This window comes from Amblyraja radiata, chromosome 1 (assembly GCF_010909765.2).
Source record: "Amblyraja radiata isolate CabotCenter1 chromosome 1, sAmbRad1.1.pri, whole genome shotgun sequence".
NCBI lineage: Eukaryota > Metazoa > Chordata > Chondrichthyes > Rajiformes > Rajidae > Amblyraja > Amblyraja radiata.
The window spans coordinates 23,597,434-23,605,964 of record NC_045956.1 but is presented as its reverse complement, the minus strand read 5'-3'; positions in this window follow the sequence as shown (position 1 = coordinate 23,605,964).

Sequence of the window (8,531 nt, the reverse complement as noted above, 5' to 3'; positions counted from 1 at the left end):
GACCCCATCTAGTCAAAACAGGCTGAGGAGGTAGTGGAATCTCAACATTGCCTAGGTTATCGACATTTGGAAACAAGCTACGTATGTGCTTGGCAATTTTATGAAGTCCTTGAGCTAAACGTGTCAAATGCAACATTTTGGGGAATAAAACTAAGTCACAAATAGAAGTACATTCTCATGTTTTATACCTTCTGGCCAAAGTACAACAAGTGAAGATGTAAACAACTGAACAATAGTTGAGCTGTTTGACTTCTCCAATACTTCCAATGAAAACAAATACTCCTTTGATGGTTGGCCTGCCTCCAGTGTACAGATGACCACATTGGCAACGTAACTCCCCACAGCATCGGTTGTCTCGCCTATTGGGATCCATATTTTGTTACATGCAATCTCATCTCTAATTTTCTGCACAACAATGTTGAAGTTGCTGTCAACATAATCTTTCCATAATGACTCGCTTGGTATATGTTCCTCTGTGTATTTCTCTAAAAAAAACCTCTGAGAGATTTGTTTTCCAATTTCCACAGTGGAATTCTAGCATCAACGAATGCCTTGCACAAATCACTCGAAAACTCAGATTTGCGACTGGAGCCAGCAGTAAATGTAGTGAGGAGACAAGCTTGGGTATTTCGCGTGGGTAGTTTACACCCCAGTGGTATCAACATTGACTTATCTAATTTTAGATAGCCCTTGTCTTCTCCCTCTTCCCCCTCCCCTTCCCAGCTCTCCTTCTAGTCCTACTGTCTCTGCCTCTTCCTTTCTTTTTCGCGTCCCCCCTCCCAACATCAGTCTGAAGAAGAGTCTCGAGCCGAAACGTTACCTACTCCTTCTCTCCATAGATGCTGCCTCACCCGCTGTTTCTCCAGCATTTTTTGTCTACCTTTGATTTTTCCAGCATCTGCAGTTCTTAAATAGATCTTGGAGAAAACTGAACCAGCGGGCAGCGGCACTAACGAATGAACGACCGACGGTGGTGCCTCCGGTTTTGCCCCGTGGTGGAAGTTTTCTTGTAAGTTATACTATGTTAACACGTTAAAAATAACATTAATAATAACGTGTTAACATAGAAAATGTCATTGTAATCACAGTACAACTAGAGAAAATAGCACGACCTCTTAGCAAAACAGCAAAAAAAAGGTTGATTTAGGCACTCGATCGTGAAAAAGGCATTATCCCAAAAGGGAAGGGCCTTGGAAATCATCAAAAAAGGCATAACAAGGCACATGGCATTTATGGCAAAATTCCAGCTCTACTCATTACTATCCAGTGATGCACAGTATGGGAGATTATTTGCACGCCATAAAAGTATCACTATTACGCAGCTGTCTGCATCTAAGAACTGACCTATTTATTTGTAGACGATTTATTTATATACAAGGCTACGATAATAAGGCAAAACATTTCAAAGTAAGCTCACATTTAACGGAAATCAATTATTCAATTAAATACTAGTTATTTATATTAAGCCGTGACTGCAATAATATAATTTAACAGTATAGGTAGGAACTACAGATGCTGGTTTACACCAAAGATAGGCATAAAATACTGGAGGAACTCAGCGGGAAAGGCAGCATCTCTGGAGAGAAGGAATGGGTTCTCTCCAGAGATGCTGCCTATCCCGCTGAGTTCCTCCATTATTTTGTGTCTATGTCATTGTAGGCTCCATCTTTTCTTGATCATCATTCATTTTTTGCATAAATTTCATTCATTTGTTCTATATCTCTATATCACCGTTTATATCTCTTGTTTCCCTTTCCCCTGCCTCTCAGTCTGAAGAAGGGTCTCGACCCGAAACGTTGCCCATTCCTATAATTTAACTCTCCTGACTTCAGTGTAAATTAATCAACAACTTAATTGTAGATATCCCAATATAGTATATAAGCATCAAAAGTTCTGGTTTATCATGTAATAATATTTATATTTTGAATTTTTTAATATTCCAAATGCTCTTCAGAGGAGAGAAGAAAAAAATTGTATCAACAAGTAATGGGAGTGATTACTAAAATATTGGTCAGAAGTTAACTTGAATATGCATCTGAATGGGGGAGGGCTAGATAAAGTGATAAGGTTAGGAATAGATTTTCCAAAAATCAGGATGATAAATCTATCAAATAAAAAAAATAATAAAATAAACTATATTTTTGGGGAGAGTGCAAATATCTTCGAGTTTTTTGCAGCTGGGTGAGATTGCAGAAATAGAAAAGGGAAAGGGCCTTGGCAAGATTTAAAAATAAGAATTCTAAAAATCTGAAGAAGGGTCTTGACCCAAAACGTCGCCCGTTCCTTCTCTCCAGAGATGCTGCCTCACCTGCTGAGTTACTCCAGCATTTTGTGTCTACCTTCGATTTAAAACAGCATTTGCAACGTACCTCACAACGGGCAAAAAAGATCATCTCGGACCACTCCCATCCAGCAAATCACCTTTTTCAGTCTCTCCCTTCGGGGAGGCACCTCAGGTCACTTGCTACTAAAACCACCCGCTTTAAAAACAGTTTCTTCCCCTCAGCAATAAGAACTCTCAATTCCGTCCAATAATCAGACAATAATATGACTTTTGATGTATACAGTGTCTTGTCTATGGTCTTTGTTTGTTCTTTTGCACTATGTATTGTTGGTGAGATTTGTGATTTGTGATGTGGTATGGATGCACTTTATTACAGTGATCTGTGTTATTAGTGGTATGTAACAAAAGCAGTGTACCATCATGTACCGAACCCAAATACCACCAACCCTGGTTGCGTGGCAATTAAAGATTCTATTCTATTCTATTCTTACACAAATTCTAAAATTAATCTGTTGCCATCTGTGAATTTCCAATGTAGGTCAGTATGCAATGGGTGTAAGAGTCTTCACTTAATAAATGATATTGGGTGCAGAATCTCAAATAGGCTCAAATTTATGGGAGCCAGATGAATAACAAGTATTCAAGACAGCAGCAAATAACAACAACGTACATTTATTTGCAACAGGAATAAGTTACGCAGCTGCGCTGCAGTGCTGACGAGAAGTAAGAAAGCCACGAATGAGGATTTCACCAGCAAATGAGTTTAAGCAGAGGTGAAATTGAACAATGTTATATAGAGAGATGAGAAAAAAAGGACTGGTTCCTGGGGGGGAGGGAGTGATTGAAGATTATAGTTCAGAAGCCAGAAAATATGTTTCTCTCCAGTCACAACAAGATGGAAACTGCTTCTGAATTCAGACTGGCAAGGGACAGGGTTCTAGATGCTGACAGTCTGAAAAAAGTCCCAAATGCAGAAATAATATATTAAGATACCATTACCACATGTATGATCCTGCAGTTTAACTGATATTGACACATTTTATACAACCTCCTGGAAATAATTAAAGCTGATTTTTTGTTTCCGTGTGCTGAATAAAATAACCACAGCTGCATAACATTAAATCTAAGGCTTTGATACTGAAAATACAGTTGGGGATCAGCACCAGAAACATCCCTTTAGAAATGGTGTTACTGTGCAAGAGCATAGAAAATAAAAAAAAGTAAAAAAACTCCCATTACTGCGAACTCCAGGAAAATGAGAGAAAACGACAACATTTACAAAGCACCTTTCACAACTCTGATGCCCCCAATGTGCTTTGGTGCTAATATAAGAAAACACCAGCCATTTTATACATGGCAAACACACACAAACAGTAAAACAATAAGAAACTATTGGGTGACACAGTGTCACTGCTAATAGGCCCAATGCCTCACAGAACCAGAGGCCTGGTCAATCCTGATTCCAGGTGCCATGTTTGTGGAGTTTGCACGTTCTCCCTGGTGCTTCACTTTCCCCCCCACAGTCCAACTATGTGTGGTTACTCAGTTAATTAGACACTATTGATTGCCCCCTAGTGTGTAGGTGAATGGTAGGGAGTTAACTCTGGAGGAAGCTGATGGAAATATGGGAAGAATAAAAAGTGGGATTAACAGAGTGTTAATGTAAATGGGTAGTTAATAGTCAGCATGGTCTTGGTGGGTCAGAGGGCCTATTTCCTTGCTGTGTGACTATGTGGTTGTTCTGACAGAAGGTGAGAATTGGAATCTAATGTATTTCAATTTATCTGTTCCTTCTTCATGTTCCTCACTGCTTATCTATTTTAAATACTTTAGATAAAATATAATTCCTGGCTTCATTTTTCTCTTATTATGAGTCACTTCTGAGCTACATATTTGCCTGGTGTTTCCACATGTAATTTTTTAAGAAAGCATTATATGTTATAACTGAACTATAAACCAGATGTTATCCACAGAGTACAGATGAAATTTCTTCTTTCAAAATCAAAATCATTCATTTTTTTCTGAATGATATTGGCAGAAGGAATATCATCCACATTTTTAAGCTGCATGAATACAAAAGTTTGACCGTGATTTGTACTATTGCGAGAAAACACTATTTTTAATGCAATTAATTTGCAATTTTTTTAAATGCAAAGATTTTTCACCGTACTTTGCTCATTGTGCTATATTTAGAATTCAAAGGTTCAGAGGTTCAAAGGTTGATTTATTGTCACATACACCTAAATGTAGTGAAATTCCTTTTGCCAATGCAGCACATAAGAAAGAATACAAACATAACAATAATAAATAGCTTTAACATAAAAACATCACCCCACAATGGTTCCCATTATGGGGGAAGGCACAAAGTCCAGTCCCATCCCCAATGTCCACCCATAGTCGGGCCTATTGAGGCCTCCACAGTTGCCTCTACGGAGGCCCGATGTTCCAGGCCGTCCTCGCCGGATGATGATGTTCCGGCGTCGGGAGAGTCCTCTCAGCGGCATGGGAACCCTGGAACGGCCGCCTCCCTACTCGAGACCGTGGCTTCCGGAGCTGACAAGGCCACGCCGAATGGAGCTCAACTGGCGATCTCGTCGCGAGATCCCAGGCTCCCGATGTAAAGTTTCAGCGCCGCCGCCCGCAGCTCCGCGATGATTTTAACGCCGGTCCCAGCTCACCGGAGTTCCAGCGCGGCGACTCAGGCAAGGCACCGCCCGCCCCGCAATGGCGCTCCAGCGCTGCACCGCCGTCCTCACACCCGCAGTTCCGCCGCCGCCGATGCCGGTGCCGCCGCCGCCGATGCCGAGGCTCCAGGCGGTCCCCTCGCTCCTCGGACCCGCAGCTCCGCAGCCGCCGCCGATGCCGCAGCTGCCGATGCCGAGGCTCCAGGCGGTCCCCTCAGGAAATGCCGCTCCAGGCCAGCTGGTAGACCGCGAGGACGGGTCGAAAGTGCAGCCCGGAGAAAAGCTGCATCTCCGACCAGGTAGGGACCCTGAAAATTAGTTTCCCCCTTCATCATAACATCATAATTGAAACACTGCACGAAGTAAACTGCACAATGCAATGAAATATTTGTGATATTTATGGGCTGGTCTTTCCCTATTAATTTTACCCCCAAAAATATATGTAAGTTGAGAAAGGCAGGAACGAAAGGAGGACATCGGCTCCGTAATTTTGTTCAAAACAGATTTCACCAAAAGGTAAAGTACATAATAAAATAAAATATTAAAATATAAAATTGTCTTAAGTAATGTTAGCTTTCCAAAAGGGCAGCCATTATAATAAAATGAATTTTCAGCAGGCATTAAAACATAATAGATCCATTCTTCATTTCACTGCTATCAAAAGGAATTTATCACTGAGCCATTTATAAGTTAATATTTAAATTCATTTCAATCTTTATCATTAAAATTAAAGTTATTCACCTCAGGAGCAATGCAACTTTTAATTCTGAAGCCTTGATGTCATACACAAGCCCACTGATGAGTAAAGAACTCAGTTGCGCTTTGATAGCTTTCCGCATACATGTATAGATGTCTACAACTGTTTTATTGGCCAATGAATGAAAAGTGGCCTAAAGTCAAGAGAGTAAGTCTACATGTTTTCAGACATAGGGTGAAGGAAGACTATTGAAGTGTCATGATGAAGTAAGAACGATTGAAAATAAAAATTTGGATCAGTCCACTGGGACTCAAAAAGTGCATGAAATGTGGCCTTATTAAGCTATTCAACATTGTACTTGGATACTTAAAGACAGAATTCTATGCTTTTTAATTAAATAATTGCGAAGGTTCATCAATTATATTTTGCAGTTCCAAGAAAGCTACGAATAAACTGTGGTAGTTGGTTGGGCTAAGTTCCTGAAGACTGGACAGATCTAAACAAACACTGCATGCACAGTGACTTCTTAGGATTTGTTAGTCCATAGTACTGTGCTTCCAGAGTACAGTGAACACATTCATGCTCAAAGCTCACTGGACCTGGAGTATTTTTTGTTATTATTTACATACTGGCTTCAAAATATCAAGCTCTCAGTTGTTGCCAATCCCAAATTACTTTTTAGAGAGTAGGGGTGAACCATTTTCTTGAACCTCTGCAGTCATATTGATGATATTGCTCCCACAATGTTGTCAGGTAAAGAATTCTAGGCATTAAAATTAATTCAGTGAAGAAGTTACTTGTAAATTTTCAAGTAAGCATGATGGGCAACATGAAGAGGAACCTTAAGATAAGTTCATGTCCATTGGCCTTGTAATTTATTATGATTCCGGAAGGTGCTTTTGAGATGACTAGATCAAGTAACTTCAAGTACATTTTGTAGATGGTGCCCATTCCATGATGCCCTTGTGCCAGTGTAAATGGTGTAAGGCTGTGGGCACGAGCAGGTGAGTCATTCACAGCAAGATACTCAACCTCTGACCTGCTCTAGTAGCCTGAACATTTATGTGCCTGGTCCCATTGAGATTCTGGTTAATGGTGATTCCCCCAAATAGGAGGACAGAATGGAATGCCTTTGAAAACATAGAAACATAGAAAATAGGTGCAGGAGTAGGCCATTCAGCCCTTCGAGCCTGCACCACCATTCAATATGATCATGGCTGATCATCCAGCTCAGTATCCTGTACCTGCCTTCTCTCCATACCCCCTGATCCCTTTAGCCACAAGGGCCACATCTAACTCCCTCTTAAATATAGCCAATGAACTGGCCTCAACTACCTTCTGTGGCAGAGAATTCCACAGATTCACCACTCTCTGTGTGAAAAATATTTTCCTCATCTCGGTCCTAAAAGATTTCCCCCTTATCCTTAAACTGTGACCCCTTACCAACCGCAAGTCCTTTTAATGTCTCTTAGGGGGGTATACCCTGCCTAGCAATATATATTGCCTGGCACTCTTGTCATACGAATGTTACCTGTTGCTTGTTAGGTCATCTCAGAATGTCATCCAGGCATTGTGCTCACAGGGATGGACTTCTTCATGTTTTCAGGAGTTGGAAATGGAAATTAACAATTGCACAATCGTCAGTAAACATTCCACCTCCTTCACGGCTTGACTTCATGGCAAGGCAAGTTTTCATCTCCTCTGTCAGCTGTTTAACGCACAGTGTTTTTTGTTGACACCATATGAATAAATATTGTGTTTGCGGTGAGCAGCGTGGCCGGGAGTGTTCCCGGCGAGCGGGGCCAAGCCCTCCGGTAGGCCGAGCTCGCCTGCTGTGGACAGGAACCCGCTGGGTAGGCCCAGCTCGGACACCGGGGATGTCGATGGAACCTGCACCACGATAGTGAAGAGCGACCTGCGAGCCACCGTCGATAGCGAGCTGCGTTGTCAAGGAGCGAAGAAGGATGTCGAGGAGCGAGGAGAGCCTTTGAGGAGCGAGGAGGGCCGTCGGAAATTCCTGGCTAACGCTGTGGAGCTGTCCGACAGAGGACCCGGCAGCAAGCAGCTGAGGACAGCCCCACGGTGAGTGCCAGACGTCTGACGAGGACGCGCTGCTTAGAACAAAGAGGGACCTGGCTTGGGGGGGGGGGGGGGGGGGGGTCGCTGAGAACAAAGAAGGATCTGGCTTAGGGGGGGGTGGGGAGGGCACTGAGAACAAAGGGGACCCAGCATGGGGGGACTGCCAAGAGAACAAAGAGAGACCATTGAGGACTGTAATGCATACTTTGTAACTTGGTCCGCGCCCTACATGTGGCAACTCTTTGCATACCTTGTGTATGATGTGCAAAACAACAAATTTTACTGTGACGTGTCACATATGATAATAAAGTATCAATCAATCAATACATACCTAATTTAAAGCATTGACTTAGAACCAATCAACTCGTATCTAAATATTTCATATTTATTATATTTCCTTTTCTTTATAGAGGTATACAAAATCATGAGAGGAATAGATCGAGTATATACAGTCTTTTGCCCAGAGTAGGGAAATCGAAGACCAGAGGACGTAGGTTCAAGGTGAAGAGGAAAAGATTTAATAGGAATCCGAGGGGTAACTTTTTCACACAAAGGGTGGTGGATGTATGGAACAAGCTGCCAGAGGAAGTCGTTGAGGCTGGGACTATCCCGTCGTTTAAGAGACAGTTAGACAAGTACATGGATAGGACAAGTTTGGAGGGATATGGACCAAGCGCAGGCAGGTGGGACTAGTGTAGCTGGGACATGATGGCCACTGTGGGCGAGTTGGGCCGAAGGGCCTCTTTCCACACTGTATCACTCTTTGACTCCATGACATGTAGAAATT